Here is a 24,758-nt window from a genome sequence, read left to right as displayed (position 1 = left end):
TTGATGCGATAGAGGCAAGGAAACCTTACTGACTGGACGCTTCTGGGCTGGCACGATGACACGGTAGCACGGTGGTTAGCACTGCTGCCTCACAGAACCAGGGGCCAGGGTTCAATTCTGACCTTGGGTGTCTGCCAGTGTGGAGTTTGCACAGTCTCCCCGTGTCTGCGTGGGTTTCCTCCGGGTGCTCCGGTTTCCTTCCACAGTCCAAAGATGTGCAGGTTAAGTGGATTGACCATGCTAAATTGCCTTTAGAGTCCAAAAAGGTTGGTAGGTGTGGTGATATGCATCACTGTATATATACAAGGGGCTAATGTAAATACACTACGACGAAGTAAACACTAGAGGAAGCACCACAGATGTCATGACATGCAGACATATAGCCAATGAACACATAGAATAGGACACAACCAATGGGCAGTCAAGACACCCAGAGGTGACACTACCACAAGGGGGCATTACACAACCCATATATAAAAGGACAGGGCACGCATGTTCTGTCTTTTTCCATAGGCGACACTTAGAGAGTAGGACAGGGGCAGATCAGAAGCATCACATCCACCACGTGGCTTAGAGCAGACTGGTTAGTTGGACTGAGTTACTATAGCAAGATTAGCAGGAGAGTCAAACTCATAGAGAACTGTGCTAATGGTTCAGTAAATCACATTGAACTTACTTCAAAGTCTGGAGTATCTTTTGGTCAAAGCTGCATCAAGTTGCAGCCTGTGTTATCCCAGAGTACATAACACAACAGTTGGGTTACTGTGTTACAGGATAGGGTGGGCTTAAGTCGGGTACGATTTCCAAGGGCCGGTGCAGACTCGATGGCCCGAATGGCCTCCTTCTACATCACAGATTCGATGATTATGATTCCATGATTCACTGGACAACATTCTGTGTGACCATCTCTTTATCTATCAGATAACGTTTGACTAAAGTCTGAGTGACTTCCAAGGCTGTGGCCTAGATATTCATGTGGGTTGATGGAGGGCAGAGAGTGGCAGAATGAAGCGTAATACATGACCAAACCTGGCCTCAGACACAAATTGGTTAATAGGGAAAAATAATTGGTTATAGTTACGGCACGGTGGACTTCCGGTGGCGGCGATGTCCGAGTGAGCCGCACATTCGGTGGGCTCTCACTCCGGCGGGACTGAACAGCTGTTTCCCCGCGATAGCGGGACCACGGAGGCGGCAGAAAGGCTGCCGGGAACAGAAGAGGAGAGCGGGCTGCAGAAAATGAAAGTGTGGGAGGCCAGCAGGTGAGGAAGAAAGAGAGAGAGACGGAGGCAAGGAGGAAGCTGACCTGCAGGGTAAGATGGCGGACCCACGGACCTTCCTTCCTCCAGGACAAAGGGAAAAAAAAGTTTGGAGTTGCTGAGGAGGGACAGCTTGGACCCACTTCAGATGCCCAGGAGGGGGTAAAAATTTAAGGTGCTGGGCAAAGGAAAGCGGCAGCGAAGGCGCTGAGGAGCGGGCTGCGGCATATGGAACAGCGGGATTCCAGAAGGCAGAAGAAGAAGGAGAAAAAGGGACAGAGACAAGGACCTGAAGAAAAATACCTGGGACCTAAGATGGCGGACACACGGACCCCGGACTCAGCAATCCAGTTGGCGCTGGATAACATGCTCCAGGTAATGAAGTCCAGTTTTGAAGCGCTGAAGCGGGACAGCTTGGACCCAATCCAGAAAGCGGTGGATCAGCTGAACCAGAGGATGGACGCCCAGGATGTGAAAGTTAAGGAGCTGGGAGAGGCGGTGGAGGAGCAGGCGGATGCGCAAACGGTTGCAGCGGTAGAAGTGGACGGCCTGAAAGAGCGGCAGAGAAGACTGCTGGACAGAGTGGAGGAGCTGGAGAATAGAATCCGCAGGAACAATCTGAGGATGGTCGGCCTCCCGGAGGGGGCGGAGGGAGCTGATGCTGCAGCGTTTGTAGCAGACCTGCTGAAGCAGCTGTTGGGAGCCGAAGCCTTTCCACGACCGTTGGAGCTGGAGGGGGCACACAGAGTGCAGGCAAGGCAGGGGCGGCCGGGCGGACCCCCCCGCCCGATGGTGATTAGGTTCCACAGGTTCGTGGACAAGGAGCGGGTGCTGCAGTGGGCAAAGAGCGTCAGGAGCAGCACGTGGAACAACAGTGTTCTCCGCATTTATCAGGATCTAAGCCAGGAGGTGGCTCGGCGGCGAGCAGCCTTCAAGAATGTCAAGGAGGTGCTGTTCAAGAAGCACGTGAAGTTTGGTCTGCTGTTCCCAGCCCGGTTATGGGTCACGCACCAGGGTCAACACCACTACTTCTCCGAGCCCGAAGAAGCGATGGATTTTGTGAGGGACCTGGGGCTGGTCCCGAAAGGAGGCCCCAAGGACGCGAGTTAGGGCCCGAGGATTTCTGTGGGAAGGAACGCCGAATGTGCCTGGACCGCTGCTCAACGGTTTGCTGGGCCAAAGGGGCCAAGCGGAACATTTGAGACTCTTTCCTTTGTTCATGGACATTTATGTGCTTTTTCTCGTTTTTCTGTGGTTTTTTTCCCTTTTTATGGGTTTTTTTTTAATTTTTTTTTTATTTTTATTTTTTCCTGTTTGGGCTTTTTGTGCAGCTCGTGGAAGACACTGGAACCGGCTTGCCCCAGTGGGTGGGGAGGAGGGCGGGGAAACAAGGGGAATGGGACAGGAAGGCGCCGGAGTGTTGAGTCACCGGGCTAGCAGATTGGCTAGTCAAGGAAGTCAGATGGGGGGGGAAGTAACAGCCAGTAGATGGCGGGGGTGGGGGTATCGGGGGATGGGGTTAGGGGAGGGGGGGGTTGTTCTGCTGACGGGAGAGGGACTTGAAATAGGCACTGGAAAGGAGGTCGAGGGTGGAGGCAGCCAAAGGGCGGGCCAGGAATGGCGCGACGCACGGGTCAGGGGCCGGCCCGAGAAAGGCTATGGCTGACCGGCGGGGTGGGGGGGGTGGGATGTGCCCCCCGACCAGGCTGATCACCTGGAACGTCAAGGGACTGAATGGGCCGGTTAAGAGGGCGCGGGTGTTCGCGCACTTGCGGGCCCTGAGGGCGGACGTAATTATGTTGCAGGAGACACATCTGAAAGTGTCAGACCAGACCAGGCTAAGGAAGGGCTGGATTAGCCAGGTCTTCCACTCGGACTTGGACTCGAAGTCCAGAGGGGTGGCAATCATGATCAACAAGCGCGTGCAATTTGAGGCAGAGGGCATATCTGCAGACAGGGGGGGCAGATACCTGATGGTACGGGGCAGACTGGAGGGGAGAAGGGTGGTGCTGGTGAATATATATGCCCCGAACTGGGATGACGTGGACTTTATTAAAAGAGTGCTGGGGAAGATCCCGGACTTGGATTCTCGCAAGCTAATAATGGGAGGGGACTTTAACATGGTCCTTGACCCGACTTTGGATCGGTCGGGTCCCAGAACGGGTAGACTCTCAGCAATGGCAAGGGAGCTGAAAGGGTTTATGGGGCAAATGGGGGCAGTGGACCCCTGGAGAGAGGGACAGCCAACAGGAAGGGGCTACTCGTTTTACTCGCACGTCCATAAAGTATATTCCAGGATAGATTTCTTTGTAATAAGCAGGGACTGTATGGGGGAGGTAAAGAACACGGAATACTCAGCAATTACCATTTCAGACCATGCCCCGCATTGGGTGGACCTGCAGTTCGGGGGAGCGAGTTATCAACGCCCGCAATGGAGGCTAGATGTGGGACTGCTGTCGGAGGAGGGGATCTGCGAGAGGCTTCGGAAATGTATAAAAAATTACCTGCAGGTGAATGACACTGGGGAGGTCTCAGCGGCGACCGTGTGGGAGGCGCTAAAGGCAGTAGTTCGGGGGGAGCTGATTTCAATTGGGGCCCACAAAGCCAAGGCAGACCGGGCAGAGATGGATAGATTGGTCAGGGAAATGGGCCGGATAGATGAAGAGCACGCGGAGTCCCCGGGGGAGGTTTTACTCAGGGAAAGGCGGAGGCTACAGGCGGAACTGGGGGCACTATCCACGAGCAGGGCCGTGGAACAGCTTAGGAAGGCGAGGGGAGTGGTGTACGAGTATGGGGAAAAGGCTAGCAGGCTGTTAGCGCAGCAACTCAGGAGGAGGGAGGCGGCCAGGGAAATAGGTAGAGTGAGGGACGAGGGGGGGCGCAAAGTGGAGGATCCGGCAGAATTGAATAGGGTATTCCGGGACTTCTATCGTAAGCTGTATACTTCGGAGCCGCCGGAAGAACCGGAGGGGATGAAAAGGTTTCTGGACGGGTTAACATTCCCAACAGTTGGGGGGGGGCAAGTGGAAGAGCTGGGCGCCCCGATTAGAGTAGAGGAGGTATTGGGGGGCCTAAAGGCCATGCAATCGGGGAAGTCCCCGGGGCCGGATGGATACCCAGTAGAGTTTTATAGGAAGTTCTCTGAGCTGGTGGGCCCGGTCTTGGCGAGGGTTTTCAATGAGGCAAGGGACAGAGGGACCCTGCCGCCGACAATGTCACAAGCCACCATATCTCTGATATTGAAGCGGGGTAAAGACCCGGAGGTGTGCGGGTCCTACAGGCCAATCTCCCTGATTAATGTAGACGCCAAGCTCCTGGCAAAGGTACTGGCGGGGAGAATGGAGGACTGTGTACCGGAGGTGATTGGGGAGGATCAAACTGGGTTCGTTAAAGGTCGGCAGCTGGCGGCCAATCTGAGGAGATTGCTCAACGTGATAATGATGCCCCCGGCGGGTAGAGATGTGGAGGTAGTGGTGGCAATGGACGCCGAGAAGGCCTTTGATCGGGTAGAGTGGGACTATCTATGGGAGGTGCTCGGACGGTTTGGGTTCGGGGAGGGATTGGTGGATTGGATCAAATTATTATATCAGGCCCCGAGGGCCAGCGTCAGGACTAACAGAGAAGTGTCGGAGTACTTTAGGTTGTACCGAGGGACCAGGCAGGGCTGCCCGCTCTCCCCGCTGCTGTTTGCGCTGGCCATAGAGCCGCTGGCGATGGCGCTGAGAGCCGCAGAGGGTTGGAAGGGGATGGTGAGGGGCGGGGTTGAACACAGGGTTTCGCTTTATGCAGACGACCTGCTCCTGTACGTGTCGGACCCAGTGGCCGGGATGGGAACTATACTGGGAATGCTGAGGGAGTTCGGCCAGTTCTCAGGATACAAATTAAATACGGTCAAGAGTGAAATGTTTGTGGTCCAGGCAAGGGGCCAGGAGAATAGATTGAGAGGGCTACCGTTTAGGCTGGTTGAGGAAAATTTCCGGTATTTGGGAATCCAGGTGGCACGAGACTGGGGCAGGCTGCATAAGTTAAATTTGGCCAGGGTGGTGGAGCAAATGAAGGGAGAGTTTCGGAGATGGGATGCACTCCCGCTGTCGCTGGCAGGGAGGGTGCAGACTGTAAAGATGACAATCCTCCCTCGATTTTTGTTTATTTTTCAGTGCCTCCCGATCTTTATCCCACAGTCCTTCTTCAAAAGAGTTAACGGGCTGATCATGAGCTTTGTCTGGGCGGGAAAGTCTCCGCGGGTAAAGAAGGCGATGTTGGAGAGGAACCGCAGCGAGGGAGGGCTGGCTTTGCCGAGTCTGGTCAATTATTACTGGGCGGCCAACATCGCTATGATAAGGAAGTGGATGGTGGGTACGGGGTCTATTTGGGAGCGGGTGGAGGCGGCTTCGTGCAGGGGCTCCAGTTTGGAAGCCCTGGTCACGGCTCCTCTACCGCTGCCGCCGGCCAAGTACACCACCAGCCCGGTAGTGGTGGCGACCCTGCGGATATGGGGCCAGTGGAGGAGGCATGTGGGGGAGATGGGGGCGTCTGTCTGGGCGCCAATCTGCGACAACCATCGGTTTGCCCCCGGCAGTATGGATGGGGGGTTCCGAGTATGGCGGCGAGCAGGGGCGGGAAGGGTGGGTGATATGTTCCTGGAAGGGAGCTTCGCGAGTTTGAGGAGCTTGGAGGAGAAATTTGGGGTGGTAAGGGGAAATGATTTTAGATACCTACAGTTGCGGGACTTTGTTCGTAGACAGGTCCCATCTTTCCCGCGCCTCCCGCCAATGGGGATCCTAGACAGAATAGTCTCTGGGAGGGATGAAGGGGAGGGTAGAGTCTCGGGTATTTATAAGGTGCTCATGAGGGAGGAAGGGTCCCAGACAGAGGAACTGAAACTTAAATGGGAGGAGGAGCTAGGCGGGGAAATGGAGGATGGGCTGTGGGCAGAGGCCCTGAGTAGGGTAAACTCGACCGCGACATGTGCTAGGCTCGGGCTGATCCAATTTAAGGTCGTTCACCGGGCCCATATGACGGTGGCTCGGATGAGCAAATTTTTCGGGATAGAGGACAAATGCGCTAGGTGTGCGGGAGGACCAGCGAACCATGTTCACATGTTTTGGGCATGCCCTGAGCTGAGGGGGTACTGGGAGGGATTTGCGGGGGTCATGTCCCAGGTGCTAAAAACAAGGGTGGTGATGAGCCCAGGGGTGGCAATTTTTGGGGTTTCGGAAGACCCGGGCGTCCAGGGGGAGAAAGAGGCCGATGTGCTGGCCTTTGCTTCCCTGATAGCCCGGCGACGAATACTATTGGCGTGGAGGGACTCAAAGCCCCCGAAGACGGAGTGGTGGCTAGCGGACATGTCGAGTTTCCTGGGGATGGAAAAAATCAAGTTCGCCTTGAGGGGTTCTGTGCAGGGGTTCACCCGGAGGTGGCAACCATTTATTGACTTCTTTGCGGGAGAGTGAGCGTCAGCAGGGGGGGGGGGGGGGGGGGGGTTAGAGTAGAGTAGGAGGGAAAATATGGCGGGTAGTACCGATGGGAGGGGAGCGGGCTTGTGCAATATGTTACGGTGGAAGTATTGAAAGAACGTGGATGTTTGCACATTTTTGCCTTTTTTGCTTCCTTTCTGATGATGTCTGTAACTGTTTATAAAGCCAAAAACTACCTCAATAAAATTGTTTATTTAAAAAAAAAAAAAAATAGTTACGGCACGGTGTTAGATACAGAGTAAAGCTCCCTCTACATTGTCTCATCAAACACTCTCAGAACAGGCACAGCACGGGGTTAGATACAGAGTAAAGCTCCCGCTACACTCTCCCTACGGAATACATTGTTGACAAATGTGAGGTTATCCATTTTGGTAGGAATAACAGCAAAAGGGTTATTATTTAAATGATAAAATATTAAAACATGCTGCTGTGCAGAGGGACCTGGCTGTCCTAGTGCATGAGTCGCAAAAAGCTGGTTACAGGTTCAACAGGTGATTAATGGAGTTTTGTCCTTCATTGCTAGAGGGATGGAATTCAAGACTAGGGAGGTTATGCTGAAACTGTATATGGTATTAGTGAGGCCACACCTGGAGTATTCTTTTCAGTTTTAGTCTCCTTACGTGAGAAAGGATGTACTGGCACTGGAGGGTGTGCAGAGGAGATTCACTAGGTTAATCCCAGAGCTAAAGGGGTTGGATTACAAGGAGAGGTTGAATAGACTCGGACTGTACTCATTGGAATTTAGAAGGATGCAGGGGAATCTTATAGAAACATAAAATTATTAAGGGAATAGATAGGATAGATGCGGGCAGGTTGTTTCCACTGGCGGGTGAAAGCAGAACTAGTAGGCATAGCCTCAAAATAAGGGGAAGTAGATTTAGGACTGAGTTTAGGATGAACCTCTTCATCCAAAGGATTGTGAATCTATGGAATTCCTTGCCCAGTGAAGCAGTTGAGGCTCCTTCATAAAACATTTTCAAGATAAAGATAGATAACTTTTTGAAGAATAAAGGAATAAAGGGTTATGGAGTTCGGGCGGGAAAGTGGAGCTGAGTCCACAAAAGATCAGCCATGATCACATTGAAAGGCGGAGCAGGCTCGAAGGGCCAGACGGCCTACTCCTGCTCCTAGTTCTTATGTTTTTATGTATACTGCCCTATTAAACACTCCCAGGACAGGTACAACACGGGGTTAGATACAGAATAAAGATCCCTCTACACTGTCCCCATCAAACACTCTCAGGACAGGTAGACTACCGGGTTAGATACAGATTGAACAGACATCAATCAAGTGCGAGTTTCTCGGTGTTTTCCAAGAAAAATGTGTTTCTTTCACTGAGAGTAAAAGTGACCATCAATATCTGTCAGTTGGCATGGCTGGCGAGGCTGAAGGCAATTAGATGGAATCAGTCAAATGTAACCTCCTCCCATTGCTTGCTTATCACAAACCTGGGCAGATATGTTTTCAGATGAGCGATCAGTTCCTGAGAGATGCAATTACAGATGGGTTTTATGTATATTTTGTCCCTGAGGAATTGACTTTGAACAAGTAAATTGTAACAAAGCAATTGTAAAAGAATTTTCATTTCCCTCATTGGAACTTTCTGGAACAAGTTGACAGTTGTCTTGCGTGATAATGTATTTGCTTCAGCATTCGTTGTTGCTGGTGTTTGAGCTCAGGAGATAGCTGGCTCCATCGGAATTTCACAGCACTGCAGTCGTCAGGGCCTGTGTTTGAAAAATGGACAGGTTTAATACACAGATACTGAGTTCATTGTATAAATTATGAGGTAGTTACCTAGCTGTGTTCTACAATGTTGAACGTGGTTTTCACTTTGCTTACAGAATTATGCTGGAGATGTAGCTGTTGCCATGTGGGAACTGGAGATAGGCACACAAAGTCACCGACCGTTCATCCCCCTAATCTTCCACTGTCATTCAATTAAATCCTGCTGATGTATCACCATCTGCACTTGAGTGGCCAAAATCCAAGTTCACACACAAGTATCATAGGCCAGACAAGTATCATCGGCCACTTCCATCTGTCCTTGTATTCATTTTTAGTTTAGACGGGCAGCACGGTCGGCGCAGGCTTGGAGGGTCTGTTCCTGTGCTGTGCTTTTCTTTGTTCTTTGTTCATTGATGTGGCAGGCTCAGTATGGACCATTTTAAGAGTGTCCCCATCCCATTTGATCCCTGCTTTCATTTTCAAGGATCAGGGGCAGGATTCTCCGCCAGCAGGATTCTCCGTTTTGCCGGCGCCCGGGGGTTTCCCGACGTAGTGGGGATGCCCACAATGGGAAACCGCATTGACATGGCGGCGTAACGGAGAATCCAATCGGTGGGTCGGGGCAGAAATGTGGCATGGCAGGACAGTGAATCCAGCCCAGGATACTTGAGATAAACAGGAATAGAAAATAAATCATTTGCATTTATGCATTTACATGTGGCTTTCACAATCTCAAGATGTTCCAATAACAGCTTTTGAAGTTGTCATTGTTGTAGGAAGTGTGGGAACTGGTCTTGCACACAGCAAGATCCCAAAAGCAGCAATAAAAATACGCACCCAACTTATCTGTTTAAGTGTCGTGGGTTGAAGAATAAATACTCAGAGAATGCCACTAACTTCCTTCAAAAGCAGCTGTGCCCAACTGAGAAGACAGATAGGCGTCGGTATAAAGTTTTATCTGAAGAACGGCAGCTCCAGCAATGCAGCACTCCCTCAGTAGTGCACAGGAGTGTCGGTCAAGATTCTTGTGTTATTTTTAAATTACAGGCTTTCAGACCACGAAGGTACAAACAAACAAGATCTTTATTGGAAAAGTATTTTCTCACAGGCTGCTAGAATAATCTGACTGTTGCCCGGTAGCATAGTGGTTAGCACAATTGCTTCACAGGTCCAGGGTCCCAGGGTCGATTCCCGGCTTGGGTCACTGTCTGTGCGGAGTCTGCACGTTCTCCCCATGTGTGCGTGGGTTTCCTCCGAGTCCTCCGGTTTCCTCCCACAGTCCAAAGATGTGCAGGTTAAGTGGATTGGCCACGCTAAATTGTCCTTAGTGTTCAAAATTGCCCTTAGTGTTGGGTGGGGTAACTGGGTTGTGAAGATAGGGTGAAGGTGTGGACTTGTTTCGGGTGCTCTTTCCAAGAGCCGGTGCAGACTCGATGGGCCGAATGGCCTCCTTCTGCACTGTATATTCTATGTTCTATGCTCTATGTTCTAACTGCTGATGATGTCATCAATACATCAAGTGATTAAGGCATACATACATGTCATCAATACATCAAGGCCTATGTGAAGATGAGGCGTGAAGTTTCAGTTGGGGCGCTTGATAGTTACAGGGAAGCGAGGAAGGATCTAAAGAGAGAGCTAAGACGAGCAAGGAGGGGACATGAGAAGTCTTTGGCAGGTAGGATCAAGGAAAACCCAAAAGCTTTCTATAGGTATGTCAGGAATAAAAGAATGACTAGGGTAAGAGTAGGGCCAGTCAAGGACAGTGGTGGGAAGTTGTGTGTGGAGGCTGAGGAGATAAGCGAGATACTAAATGAATACTTTTTGTCAGTATTCACTCAGGAAAAAGATAATATTGTGGAGGAGAATGCTGAGACCCAGGCTATTAGAATAGATGGCATTGAGGTGAGTAGGGAAGAAGTGTTGGCAATTCTGGACAAGGTGAAAATAGATAAGTCCCCGGGGCCTGATGGGATTTATCCTAGGATTCTCTGGGAAGCCAGGGAAGAGATTGCTGAGCCTTTGGCTTTGATTGTTAGGTCATCATTGGCTACAGGAATAGTGCCAGAGGACTGGAGGATAGCAAATGTGGTCCCTTTGTTCAAGAAGGGGAGTAGAGATAACCCCGGTAACTATAGGCCGGTGAGCCTAACATCTGTGGTGGGTAAAGTCTTGGAGAGGATTATAAAAGATACGATTTATAATCATCTAGATAGGAATAATATGATTAGGGATAGTCAGCATGGTTTTGTGAAGGGTAGGTCATGCCTCACAAACCTTATCGAGTTCTTTGAGAAGGTGACTGAACAGGTGGACGAGGGTAAAGCAGTTGATGTGGTGTATATGGATTTCAGTAAAGCGTTTGATAAGGTTCCCCACGGTCGGCTATTGCAGAAAATACGGAGGCTGGGGATTGAGGGTGATTTAGAGATGTGGATCAGAAATTGGCTAGTTGAAAGAAGACAGAGAGTGGTGGTTGATGGGAAATGTTCAGAATGGAGTTCAGTTACGAGTGGCGTACCACAAGGATCTGTTCTGGGGCCGTTGCTGTTTGTCATTTTTATAAATGACCTAGAGGAGGGAGCAGAAGGATGGGTAAGTAAATTTGCAGACGACACTAAAGTCGGTGGAGTTGTAGACAGTGCGGAAGGATGTTGCAGGTTACAGAGGGACATAGATAAGATGCAGAGCTGGGCTGAGAGGTGGCAAATGGAGTTTAATGTGGAGAAGTGTGAGGTGATTCACTTTGGAAAGAATAACAGGAATGCGGAATATTTGGCTAATGGTAAAATTCTTGGTAGTGTGGATGAGCAGAGGGATCTCGGTGTTCATGTACATAGATCCCTGAAAGTTGCCACCCAGGTTGATAGGGTTGTGAAGAAGGCCTATGGTGTGATGGCCTTTATTGGTAGAGGGATTGAGTTCCGGAACCATGAGGTCATGTTGCAGTTGTACAAAACTCTAGTACGGCCGCATTTGGAGTATTGCGTACAGTTCTGGTCGCCCCATTATAGGAAGGACGTAGAAGCTTTGGAACGGGTGCAGAGGAGATTTACCAGGATGTTGCCTGGTATGGAGGGAAAATCTTATGAGGAAAGGCTGATGGACTTGAGGTTGTTTTCGTTAGAGAGAAGAAGGTTAAGAGGTGACCTAATAGAGGCATACAAAATGATCAGAGGGTTAGATAGGGTGGACAACGAGAGCCTTCTCCCGCGGATGGAGGTGGCTATCACGAGGGGACATAGCCTTAAATTGAAGGGTAATAGATATAGGACAGAGGTCAGAGGTGGGTTTTTTACGCAAAGAGTGGTGAGGCCGTGGAATGACCTACCTGCAACAGTAGTGAACTCGCCAACATTGAGGGCATTTAAAAGTTTATTGGATAAGCATATGGATGATAAGGGCATAGTGTAGGTTAGATGGCCTTTAGTTTTTTTCCATGTCGGTGCAACATTGAGGGCCGAAGGGCCTGTACTGCGCTGTATCGTTCTATGTTCTATGTTCTATGATTGAACTCTTAAAGTGACCTTGTTCCAATGAGGAGCGAACATGAATACACAACACTTTCCTCCCCCTTTACATCAAAGGTTCCTGTAATGTAATACAGCAGAACATTAACAATCAAAATTTACAATATTAACAGTTAACAAACACTGTATGGCAATAGGTTCAACGTTTTGGAGGACATTGTTTTCTGTGTGGTTGCTGACAAACCTCAGTGCCTAAATTTCTGTGTTGCGGCAATCTCTGGTGTTTTTGATGTGTTTGAATGCCATCCGTTGTTGTCTCAACCGGAGTCAACATCATGTTTTGCAGGTTGACTCGGTGCTGAAGTATCCTCAACCCAGGTACTGCCTCCCACAGTTGTTCCTGGTATTGTCAGGTTCTCAGGAATGTCTAGGTCTTCACTTGGCACAGTTTTTTGCGGACTCTCAGTTGACTCTATCTCTGGCCGACTAGTTCTAGTTGTTAAAAGCTGAGTGGCATATCGTCTCCACATTGCATCATCCTGAACTTGAACAGTGCAGGAGACTGGTCCTGCCTGTGCCAAGGTGATGGCAGTTATCCATTTCTCACTGGTGGTGTAGTTCTTTGCCAATATTTCCTGACTTTTCTGAAAAACATCCCATTTAGCCCTGTTCCTACGTCGCAAAACCTGATTCAGTTGCTTTTCCAGAGCGTTGACTTCACAGACTATGAACTTTCATTTGCACTGCTGAGCGTGGTACACCCAGGATAGAACTTAGCTGGAGTAAGGTGGAGCTGGTGTTCTATGGGTGTTGGAGTTCTCTGACTTCGCTCAAGCTCCATTTCTAGCTACTTTCGTCCTTGCCCCAAGCTGTTGATCTGTTTTTTCGTTGCCAAGCGTTGCCCCTCCACACTGCATGCCAGGGCCTCTTTTTCCCCTGAATCCCATGACACAGCCGCCGTGGTGCCTTCTCCAGATTGTAGTGTGCCTCCTTCAGACCCTGCCTCTGCCCACTCGAGGTTTCATTCTTGCTGCATTCACCCTCCTTTTTTAGGCCTTGTTTCTGGAATTCAATTTCTAAACTATGTCATTGAAGCCGTTGCTCCTGAAGATTTCCGAAACGATTCTTGCCCTTTAAGAACATATTTAGACTTTAGGATTGGGTTGTTAAGGAAAACCAGGTTATGGTCATTCGTCTCGGTACATTCATTGGACTTCAGATGCTCCTGTACAGAGTGAAATAGGAAAGGAATATTGGTGTTGCAGACTGCACTCTGAGCAACTCCAACTCTTTCCATTTGGTCATCTGCAGCGTCTTCCATCCGAACATCCTTCATGAGTTCCTCTGCTGGTTCCTTTTACTCCTGTTGTTGCTGTTGTTTACGCTCAGTAATCTTTTTATTCTTGTTGACACTTGAAGCATGAAGGAAGTTAGAAGCTCTTTTCACAAACTGACTGTTCTTTACCATGAACTTGAGAGTTTCTGTATCGTCAGGCGTTTCGAGATACGCCACAATTTCCTATCCCTCTGTGGTTCAGTATTTACTGAATGCATTCCGGACATCCAGGCCGAATTTCTCAGTGTACTTTTGACCTTCATTTTTGTCAGAGCATTCATAGGCATCTTCTGTAAACTCTTCCCGACCCTGAACCACATTTGGCTACAGACTAAGTGGGATTAGAATGAACAGGTGCTAGATGGCTGGCGCGGGCATGGTGGGCCAAAGGGCCTCTTTCTGTGCTGTAAAACCTCTGTGTCTCTCTGTGACTCTGTTTGTTACAGTCTGCTGAACATTTGTCGTCCTGGTCCCAGCACTGCTAGCCTGAGCCTCGGCCACAGCTGCTGTTAAACAATTTTCAGCAGCTGCTACTTTCTGTTCCTTCAGGCTTTTGGTTGGGCCTGCTTCCAACTCCAAAATGAGATTCACCTGGGTCCAGTTTAACTTTATTCTCTCCAGCCAGGCTCTCCCCATTAGGACTGGATAGTTACCTTTAAGGACATGCGGGGACACGTCTGCGGTCTGTCTCTTCAGCTGCACATTTACATCGATACAGCCACTAAGTGTTATCTTCAAGGGTTTTGGGCCAATATGCCGTAGTTTCTCTCGGTAAACAGTTTCTGGTAACAATGAAAAGTCTGTGCCAGTGTCCACATCCATTTCACCGGTCGTCCATCCAGTATATGAGTGACCCAGTAACATGCTCAGGAACACGGTGGCACAGTGGTTAGCACTGCTGCCTCAGAGCTCCAGGGGCCCAGGTTCAATTCCGGCCTCGGGTGGCTGTCTGTGTGGAGTTTGTACTTTCTCCCCATGTCTGTGTGGGTGCTCCAGTTTCCTCCCACAGTGCAAAGCTGCGCAGGTCAGATGGATTGGCCATGCTAAATTGTCCCTTCGAGTTCAAGGATGTGCAGACTAGGTTACAGGGAATGGAATGGGGGAGTGGGCCTAGGTAGTGTCGGTGCAGACTTGATGGGCTGAATTGTCTTATTCTGCACTGTAGGGATTGTATGGTTCTATGAAGGTCAGGACTACTATGCCTGCCACAATTTTGTTTACCAGGACAAACTATTTGAACCTTTCAGTGTATGAGCTTCAGCTTTCATCGTAGGGTCCCAGAGTACCAGAAATGCCCGCCATTTTGCTATGGGAAGGCTTGCGCTAGCACAAATGAGCCAAGTGGTTTTTAACACTACCTTGCTTCTTTTTTTTCCTTTCAAACAATTTAACCCTGAGGTCAGCCTGTCCCAGCCCAAGTTTGAAATGCCCCCAGCTCTACTCTGCTGCAGGGTATTTGCTATTTTGCTTGCTGCTGACTGTAGAGAGTGCACTGTTCCAGAACCTTCCAGGCCGAGCATGTGGCAAGCTTCTTTTGACGGTGTTTTCTCCAAAATCTATGCTTAAATTTTGGTTCATTTGTTGGCTGCTGCTATTATTTGGCACCAGCCCGTCGCCAGTGTTGGTGCAGCAACTCTTTTTAACTTCTAAATCCTTTTTGGGTGGCTGTGCACGGAACAACGATTTTTCTGTGTTTTTTTCTCAGGAATCTGCTAGCGTGGTTCGAATGTCCTCGTTGCCAGCTTTCTATGTAGTATATGATTGGTTGAAGCTGCCCCCACCCTAATTGCTGAGAGGCAGTTATCTGTCAATCTGTCAATCACCTGAGGCCTGTTGAGGCCTGTTTAGGGGCACATTGTATTATTCTCTTTGAAGTTAAGGTTTTTTTTTGAGTCATCGGTTAGCTGAGGTCTGTATAAAAGACAGACAGAGAGCGCACACAGTAAACGAGCACTTTTCCAGGAGACACATCCGGAGTGAGACTCATACAGAGTGAGATTTAAACTTGGTAATTTGGTGCAGTGAGGTAATTCGGTGCAGAGTGTGAGGAGGTGCTTTTTAACCCTGGTAAGTGACTGGTAAGTAGTCGCTCTTTTTCTTTTCATTGTCTAATTTATTTATTTTTATTTTGAAATTCTAGTTGTTCAAGTTTACCAAGGGTTTAAGACATGGCAGGAGATCCCAGACCCGTGTCATGCTCCTCGTGTGCGATGTGGGAGCTCAGGGACACGTCCACTGTCCGTGGCTCCTTCACGTGCAAGAAGTGTGTTCAGTTGCAGCTCTTGTTTGACCGCTTGACGGCTCTGGAGCTGCGGATGGACTCACTTTGGAGCATCCGCGATGCTGAGGAGGTCGTGGATAGCACGTTTAGCGAATTGGTCACACCGCAGGTGAAGGTTACTGAGGGAGATAGAAAATGGGTGACCAAAAGAAAGAGCAAGAGTAGGAAGGCAGTGCAGGTGTCCCCTGAGGTCATCTCCCTGCAAAACAGATATACCGCTTTGGATACTGTTGAGGGAGATGGCTCACCAGGGGAAGGCAGCAGCAGCCAGGTTCATGGCACCGTGGCTGGCTCTGCTGCACAGCAGGGCAGGAAGAAAAATGGCAGGGCTATAGTGATAGGGGACTCGATCGTAAGGGGAATAGACAGGCGGTTCTGTGGACGCAATCGAGACTCCAGGATGGTATGTTGCCTCCCTGGTGCAAGGGTCAAGGATGTCTCGGAGCGGCTGCAGGACATTCTGGGGGGGGAGGGTGAACAGCCAGCTGTCGTGGTGCACATAGGCACCAACGATATAGGTAAAAAAACGGGATGAGGTCCTACAAGCGGAATTCAGGGAGTTAGGAGTTAAACTAAAAAGTAGGACCTCAAAGGTAGTAATCTCAGGATTGCTACCAGTGCCACGAGCTAGTCAGAGTAGGAATGTCAGGATAGATAGGATGAATGCATGGCTCGAGAGATGGTGCAAGAGGGAGGGATTCAAATTCCTGGGGCATTGGGACCGGTTCTGGGGGAGGTGGGACCAGTACAAACTGGACGGTCTGCACTTGGGCAGGACTGGAACCGATTTCCTAGAGCTGTTGGGGAGGGTTTAAACTAATGTGGCAGGGGGATGGGAACCAATGCTGGAAGTTGGAAGGTAGTAAAACAGGGACAGAAACAAAAGGAAGGGGAAAAGTGCAAGGCAGAGAAGACATAGTCAGAAATCCATAAGGGCGACAGTACAAGGTACAGTGACTGAGGGGAGCACAGTGAATAGGCCCAGTAATAACAAAAGGAATAAAACTGGAGATGTTAAGATTCAAACAGAGGTAAAAAAACCAACATAAGTGTACTTTACCTGAATGCTCGTAGTATTCGGAATAAAGTAAATGAGTTGGTGGCACAAATCATCGTAAATGACTATGATTTAGTGGCCATTACTGAAACATGGTTAAAGGATGGTCACGACTGGGAGTTAAATATCCGAGGGTATCAAACTATTCGGAAGGACAGAATGGATGGTAAGGGAGGTGGTGTTGCTCTGTTATTTAAGGATGACATCCGGGCAATAGTAAGGGATGACATCGGTGCTATGGAGGATAAGGTTGAATCCATTTGGGTGGAAATCAGGAATAGTAAGGCGAAAAAGTCACTGATAGGAGTAGTCTATCGGCCACCAAATAGTAACGAGATGGTGGGGCAGGCAATAAACAAAGAAATAACTGATGCATGTAGAAATGGTACAGCAGTTATCATGGGGGATTTTAATCTACATGTCGATTGGTATAACCAGGTTGGTCAAGGCAACCGTGAGGAGGAGTTTATAGAATGTATCCGCGATAGTTTCCTAGAACAGTATGTAATGGAACCTACGAGGGAACAAGCGGTCCTGGATCTTGTCCTGTGTAATGAGACAGGATTGATTCATGATCTCATAGTTAGGGATCCTCTCGGAAGGAGCGATCACAATATGGTGGAATTTAAAATACAGATGGAGGGTGAGAAAGTAAAATCAAATACTAGTGTTTTGTGTTTAAACAAAGGAGATTACAAGGGGATGAGAGAAGAACTAGCTAAGGTAGACTGGGAGCTAAGACTTTATGGTGGAACAGTTGAGGAACAGTGGAGAACCTTCCAAGTGATTTTTCACAGTGCTCAGCAAAGGTTTATACCAACAAAAAGGAAGGACGGAAGAAAGAGGGAAAATCGACCGTGGATATCTAAGGAAATAAGGGAGAGTATCAAATTGAAGGAAAAAGCATATAAAGTGGCAAAGATTGCTGGGAGATTAGAGGACTGGGAAATCTTTAGGGGGCAACAGAAAGCTACTAAAAAAGCTATAAAGAAGAGTAAGATAGAGTATGAGAGTAAACTTGCTCAGAATATAAAAACAGACAGTAAAAGTTTTTACAAATATATAAGACAAAAAAGAGTGGCTAAGGTAAATATTGGTCCTTTAGAGAGGATGAGAAGGGAGTTTTAATAATGGGAAATGAGGAAATGGCTGAGGAACTGAACAGGTTTTTTGGGTCGGTCTTCACAGTGGAAGACACAAATAACATGCCAGCGACTGATAGAAATGAGGCTATGACAGGTGAGGACCTTGAGAGGATTGTTATCACTAAGGAGGGAGTGATGGGCAAGCTAATGGGGCTAAAGGTAGACAAGTCTCCTGGCCCTGATGGAATGCATCCCAGAGTGCTAAAAGAGATGGCTAGGGAAATTGCAGATGCACTAGTGATAATTTACCAAAATTCACTAGACTCTGGGGTGGTCCCGGTGGATTGGAAATTAGCAAATGTGACGCCACTGTTTAAAAAAGGAGGTAGGCAGAAAGCAGGAAATTATAGGCCAGTGAGTTTAACTTCGGTAATAGGGAAGATGCTGGAATCTATCATCAAGGAAGAAATTGCGAGGCATCTGGATAGAAATTGTCCCATTGGGCAGACGCAGCATGGGTTCGTAAAAGGCAGGTCATGCCTAACTAATTTAGTGGAATTTTTTGAGGACATTACCAGTGCAGTAGATAACGGGGAGCCGATGGATGTGGTATATCTGGATTTCCAGAAAGCCTTTGACAAGGTGCCACACAAAAGGTTGCTGCATAAGATAAAGATGCATGGCATTAAGGGTAAAGTAGTAGCATGGATAGAGGATTGGTTAATTAATAGAAAGCAAAGAGTTGGGATAAATGGGTGTTTCTCTGGTTGGCAATCAGTAGCTAGTGGTGTCCCTCAGGGATCCGTGTTGGGCCCACAATTGTTCACAATTTACATTGATGATTTGGAGTTGGGGACCAAGGGCAATGTGTCCAAGTTTGCAGATGACACTAAGATGAGTGGTAAAGCGAAAAGTGCAGAGGATACTGGAAGTCTGCAGAGGGATTTGGATAGGTTAAGTGAATGGGCTCGGGTCTGGCAGATGGAATACAATGTTGACAAATGTGCGGTTATCCATTTTGGTAGGAATAACAGCAAACAGGATTATTATTTAAACGATAAAATATTAAAGCATGCCGCTGTTCAGAGAGACTTGGGTGTGCTAGTGCATGAGTCACAGAAGGTTGGTTTACAAGTGCAACAGGTGATTAAGAAGGCAAATGGAATTTTGTCCTTCATTGCTAGAGGGATGGAGTTTAAGACTAGGGAGGTTATGTTGCAATTGTATAAGGTGTTAGCAAGGCCACACCTGGAGTATTGTGTTCAGTTTTGGTCTCCTTACTTGAGAAAGGACGTACTGGCGCTGGAGGGTGTGCAGAGGAGATTCACTAGGTTAATCCCAGAGCTGAAGGGGTTGGATTATGAGGAGAGGTTGAGTAGACTAGGACTGTACTCGTTGGAATTTAGAAGGATGAGGGGGGATCTTATAGAAACATTTAAAATTATGAAGGGAATAGATAGGATAGATGCAGGCAGATTGTTTCCACTGGCGGGTGACAGCAGAACTAGGGGGCATAGCCTCAAAATAAGGGGAAGTAGATTTAGGACTGAGTTTAGGAGGAACTTCTTCACCCAAAGGGTTGTGAATCTATGGAATTCCTTGCCCAGTGAAGCAGTTGAGGCTCCTTCATTACATGTTTTTAAGGTAAAGATAGATAGTTTTTTGAAGAATAAAGGGATTAAGGGTTATGGTGTTCGGGCCGGAAAGTGGAGCTGAGTCCACAAAAGATCAGCCATGATCTAATTGAATGGCGGAGCAGGCTCGAGGGGCCAGATGGCCTACTCCTGCTCCTAGTTCTTATGTTCTTATGTTCTTATGTAAAGGATAGGCTTGCAGCCCATGAAGGTACAAACAAACAAGAACTTTATTGGAAAGGTGTTTTCTCACAGGCTGCTAGAAATCTGACTGTTGGCTCACCCAAACTACTGATGACATCATCAGTACTTCACACAGTTGAACTCTGAAAGTTACCTTATCCCAATAAGGAACAAACATGAATACAAAGCATATCTCTGCTCAGCTCCATGGATCAGGACTTGGACCCACAACCATCAGAGGGTCAGTCAGTTTACCAGAGCCCTAACCTGAGTGAATGAATCTGAGCCTCCAATTCACCCTCACTGAATCAAGATATTGCGCACACCAAAGATGGAGACCGCCCCTCTAAAGACATACTTTGTGAACAAAATTTCTTTGAGTACTAAAACGGTTTACAGCACTGCCTGGGAGCACTGGACCAGGAGGTTCAAGAACCACTCGCAGTCACGACGGAGAATCATTGTCTGGATACGTGAGAGGGGAGGAAAGAGAAAGTCAATCTTCTCCCTGAGGCAGCGTCACCTCCTGAGCACCACAGAACCTGGCAGCTCCACACCCTGAAAAATGAAACATATGCACAAACAAACAGATGAAATGAGGAGCAGGAATGGGCCACTCAGCCCATCGAGTCTGCTCTGCCGTTCAATAAGACCATGGCTAGTCTGTTTGTGTTTCGACTTCCACATTTCCACCTATCCCTCGATAACCTTTGCCTGACAGGAATCTATCTGCCTCCACCTTAAAAATATTCAGTGACCCCACTTGCACCAGATTCTGAGGCAGAAAGTCGCCGAACCCTCTAGGACACAAAGATTCTCCTCATTTCTGTCCTATAGGGGTGACCCTAATTTAAAATCAGTTCCCCTAGTCCTGGATTCACCCACAAGAGAAAATATCTTTACGACGTCCACCTTGTCAAGACCCTTGAAGATCTTATATACTTCAATCAAGTCACCCCTCGCTCTTCTAAACTCCAGTGTCAGAGGCACAGTTGTGACGGAGCTCTGCACTGTCGCATGGTCAGTACTGAGAGAGTGCTGCACTGTCCGGACTGTCAATACTGAGGGAGCGCTTCACTGTCAGAGGGTCTGTATTGAGGGAGCGCTGCACTGTCTGACTGTCAGTACGGAGGTGGCGCTACATTGTCACACAGTTAGTACTCAGGGAGTGCTGCAATGTCGGAGGGTCAGTACTGAGGGAGAGCTGCACTGTCAGAGGGTCAGTACAGAGGGAGAGCTGCACTGTAGGAGGGTCAGTACTGAGGGAGTGCTAAACTGTCAGAGGGTCAGTACTGAGGGAGAGCTGCACTGTAGGAGGGTCAGTACTGAGGGAGCGCTGCACTGTCAGAGGGTCAGTACTGAGGGAGTGCTGCACTGTCAGAGGGTCAGTACTGAGGGAATGCTGCACTGTCAGAGGGTCAGTACTGAGGGAGCACTGCACTGTCAGAGGGTCAGTACTGAGGGAGTGCTGCACTGTCAGAGGGTCAGTACTGAGGGAGTGCTGCACTGTCAGAGGGTCAGTACTGAGGGAGTGCTGCACTGTCAGAGGGTCAGTACTGAGGGAGTGCTGCACTGTCAGAGGGTCAGTACTGAGGGAGTGCCGCACTGTTGGAGGTGCTATCTTTCAGAGATATTAAACTGAGGTCCCTTCTGCTCAAACTGAGGTAAAGTAATTCCATTGCACTGTTTTGAAGCAGTCTGCAGCCTCTGAAAATACAATCCATTTTAAAAATTTTGTTTACTGCACATGAATTACTCGTTCTCTTTGGCAATCTGTCCTCGATCTTCTAGTGCCGATAACAAACTGGAAAATATTGACTCACTCTGCTGGCCAGGCAACGTCGGTGCAGGTGTTTGAACTATTGGCTAGTTTGGCTCTGGGACGTTGCGCTCTCCTCGGACACTACTGACCTCAGTCTTCACAGCCCCATACCGAGTGTCACACACACCATTTATGCAGCAGCGGGTATGGGGCCACCCCTGCGGACAAAATGAATAACGGTTCTGTCTTGGGTACAGAGGAAGAGAGTTCGCCAATTGGGTTATTTTCAGTCACTCTTAGTTTCCTGTCATAGAGTCATAGATGTTTACAGCATGGAAACAGGCCCTTCGGCCCAGCTTGTCTATGCCGCCCAGTTTCTATCACTGAGCTGGTCCCACTTGCCCGCATTTGGCCCATATCCCTCTATACCCATCCAGCCCATGTAACTGTCTAAATTAAAGGAAATAATTGTACCCGCCTCTACAACTGTGTCTGGCAGCTTGTTCCGGATGCTCACCTACCTCTGTGCGAAAAGAATTTCCTCTCTGGTCTCTCCTCTCACCATAAACCTATGCCCTCTAGTTCTAGACTCCTCTACCTTTGGGAAAAAATGTTGACGATCTACCTTATCTATGCCCCTCATTATTTTATAGACCACTATAAGATCACCCCGAAGCCTCCTACGCTCCAGGGAAAAAAGTCCCAGCCTACCCAGCCTCTCCTTATAGCTCAGACGATCAAGTCCTGGTAGCATCCTCGTAAATCTCTTCTGCACTCTTTCCAGTTTAACAATATCCTTCCTATAATAGGGTGACCAGAACTGAACACAGTATTCCAAGTGTGGCCTTACTAATGTCTTTTACAACTTCAACAAAACGTCCCAACTCCTGTATTCAACAATCTGACCAATAAAACCTAACATGCTGAATGCCTTCTTCACCACCCTGTCCACCTGTGACTCCATCTTCAAGGAACTATGAAGCTGTACCCCTAGATCGCTTTGTTCTGTCACTATTCCCCTGCCCTGATCTACCAGATCTGTCCAGATATTTGTCCATTCTCTAGGATGCCTGTACAGAAATAATAAAGAAAAACGGCACACTGTGGTTAGCACTGCTGCCTCACTGTGCTGAGGACCCGGGTTTGACCCCAGTCTCGGGTCACTGTCCGTGTGGAGTTTGCACATTCGCACCGTGTCTGCGTGGGTCTCACCCCCACAACTGAAAGATGCGGTGGACTGGCCACGCTAAATTGCCCCTGAACTGGAATTTTTTTTTTTTAAAGGTACTAAAATAAATGATAAAGAAAAGTGTGGTCAGATCATTTCCCCTTCACTGACTTCGATATCCCCTCTCAGAGAAACTGGACTAACAAGCATTACAAACTGGGGAGAAAAGAATGGCTAAATTTCAATTCACCTCAGTGTCTTTATCTCTGCGTGTCTCCCTTCTTCACTTGCACTCTGTCTTGTCATCTGTCTTTCTATTTATCCATTTATCTATCTCCTGCATTTGCCCATGTGTTTCCCTCCTCTCCTATCTTTTTCTTTCTCTTGAGTCCTCTCTTCCTGCCTCCATCTTTCTCCCCCTTTAAGTTGGACTTTCTAACTTTTTCTTCTCTACCTAGGGGGTGACATGGTGGCCCAATGACTAGCACCCCTGCCTCACAGCTCCAGGGACCCAGGTATGATTCCAGCCTTGGGTGACTGCGTGGAGTTTGCACGTTCTCCCTGTGTCTGCGTGGGTTTCTTCTGGGTGTACCGGTTCCTCCACAGTCCAAAAATGTGCAGGTGGAATGGCCATGCTAAATTGCCCCTAGGTATCTGAAAGTTTGGGTGGGGGTTACAGGGTTATGGGACTAGGGAGGGGGACGTAGATGTGTGTGGGGTGCTCTTTCGGAGGGTCAATGCGCACTCGATGGGTCAAATTGCCTCCTTCTGCACTGTCAGGTCTCTTTAACTCTATGATTGTACCTACTTCCACTGTCTCTCTTCCTCTGTCAACATAGTAAGAAGTCTTACAACACCAGGTTAAAGTCCAACAGGTTTGTTTCAAACACGAGCTTTCGGAACGCAGCTCCTTCCTCACCTGAGCAGCACGGTAGCATGGTGGTTAGCATAAATGCTTCACAGCTCCAGGGTCCCAGGTTCGATTCCTGGCTGGGTCACTGTCTGTGCGGAGTCTGCACGTCCTCCCCGTGTGTGCGTGGGTTTCCTCCGGGTGCTCCGGTTTCCTCCCACAGTCCAAAGATGTGCGGGTTAGGTGGATTGGCCATGCTAAATTGCCCGTAGTGTCCTAAAATGTAGGGTTAAGGGGGGGGTTGTTGGGTTGCGGGTATGGGGTGGATACGTGGGTTTGAGTGGGGTGATCATTGCTCGGCACAACATCGAGGGCCGAAAGGCCTGTTCTGTGCTGTACTGTTCTATGTTCTATGTTCTATGTACTGTGCTCACTCCAGTCCAATGCTGGCATCTCCACATCTGTCAACATAGTCTACACTATGGATCTCTCACTGGCTCTATCTCTCTCTGACTTCTCAATGCCTCCCCTTGTCTGTCATTTATTGATAATTGTGTATTCCATCCACAGGCCTTTTCTCCCTTCCTCAGCAATTGAACTAAGTGAGAGATAGAGACTATGGAAGTACAGTGAGAAGAGGCAGAAAGAGTGAAGTATAAACAGAAAGACATTGTGAGGAAAACAGAGAGAATTCAAGCCTGGTAGTTGAACAGAAAACAGGTAACAAGAGAGGAATACATTTTATTCTCACTTTGTTGGCAAGCAGGATTCCCAGGAAAATCCTCAGCCGTTGAGTCAGGCTGCCCTCATGTGGAGAGTCTTGGATTCAGTGCCGTCTGAGCTGGTCCGAATGGCAAGGCAGTCAGTCATAGCTGAGGTTAGTGCTGTCCACACAGAAGCCAGTGGCTGGGAAAATGCTTTAATGAGCTTTAAACTTATCAGAGTGAAGTGGCGGAGGGGGTGTTTAAACACGTGACAAAAAACTCAGCTCCTACCACCACCAGACCAACTTGCGCTGTGTGTTAACCACAGGCTGCCTCTGGAAACTGGAGATCTGTCAACAATCTGCTGCTTGTGTCCTCACTCTCAGCAAGTCCGGGTCATCTCTGTGCTTTCTGACCTTTATGTCTTCCCAGTCTGACAATACGTCAATTTTTAAAGTTCTCATCCTGATGTTCCAATCTTCCATGACCTCCCCCCTCCCTGTCCATCTTAACAATACTCTGCGCTCCTCCAATTCTGGCCTCTTGTGTATTCCCAGTTTTAATCACTCCGCCATTGGCGGCCGCACCTTCAGCTTTCAGGGCCCCAACCTCTGGAATTCCCTCCCTAAACCTCTCTGCCTCAATCCTCTGCTTTAAAAGACGCTGTAAAAGCAACCTCTTTAGCCAAGCATTTAGTTGCCTGACCAAATATCTCCTCACGTGGTTCAGGGATGAATGTTGCTTTTTAATGTTCCTGACTGTGA

General features: G+C 48.5%; 1 protein-coding gene across 1 annotated transcript in view; it reads left to right on the top strand.

Annotated features, from left to right (window-relative positions):
- Positions 1-24,758, top strand: part of kcnh6a (potassium voltage-gated channel, subfamily H (eag-related), member 6a) — a 357,081-nt gene that overhangs the window by 80,288 nt on the left and 252,035 nt on the right. The window lies entirely within an intron of this gene.

This window comes from Scyliorhinus canicula, chromosome 19 (genome assembly GCF_902713615.1).
Source record: "Scyliorhinus canicula chromosome 19, sScyCan1.1, whole genome shotgun sequence".
NCBI classification, from domain to species: Eukaryota; Metazoa; Chordata; class Chondrichthyes; order Carcharhiniformes; family Scyliorhinidae; genus Scyliorhinus; species Scyliorhinus canicula.
Note: the sequence above shows the minus strand (reverse complement) of the source record. Positions and strands in the feature narration are given on the sequence as shown.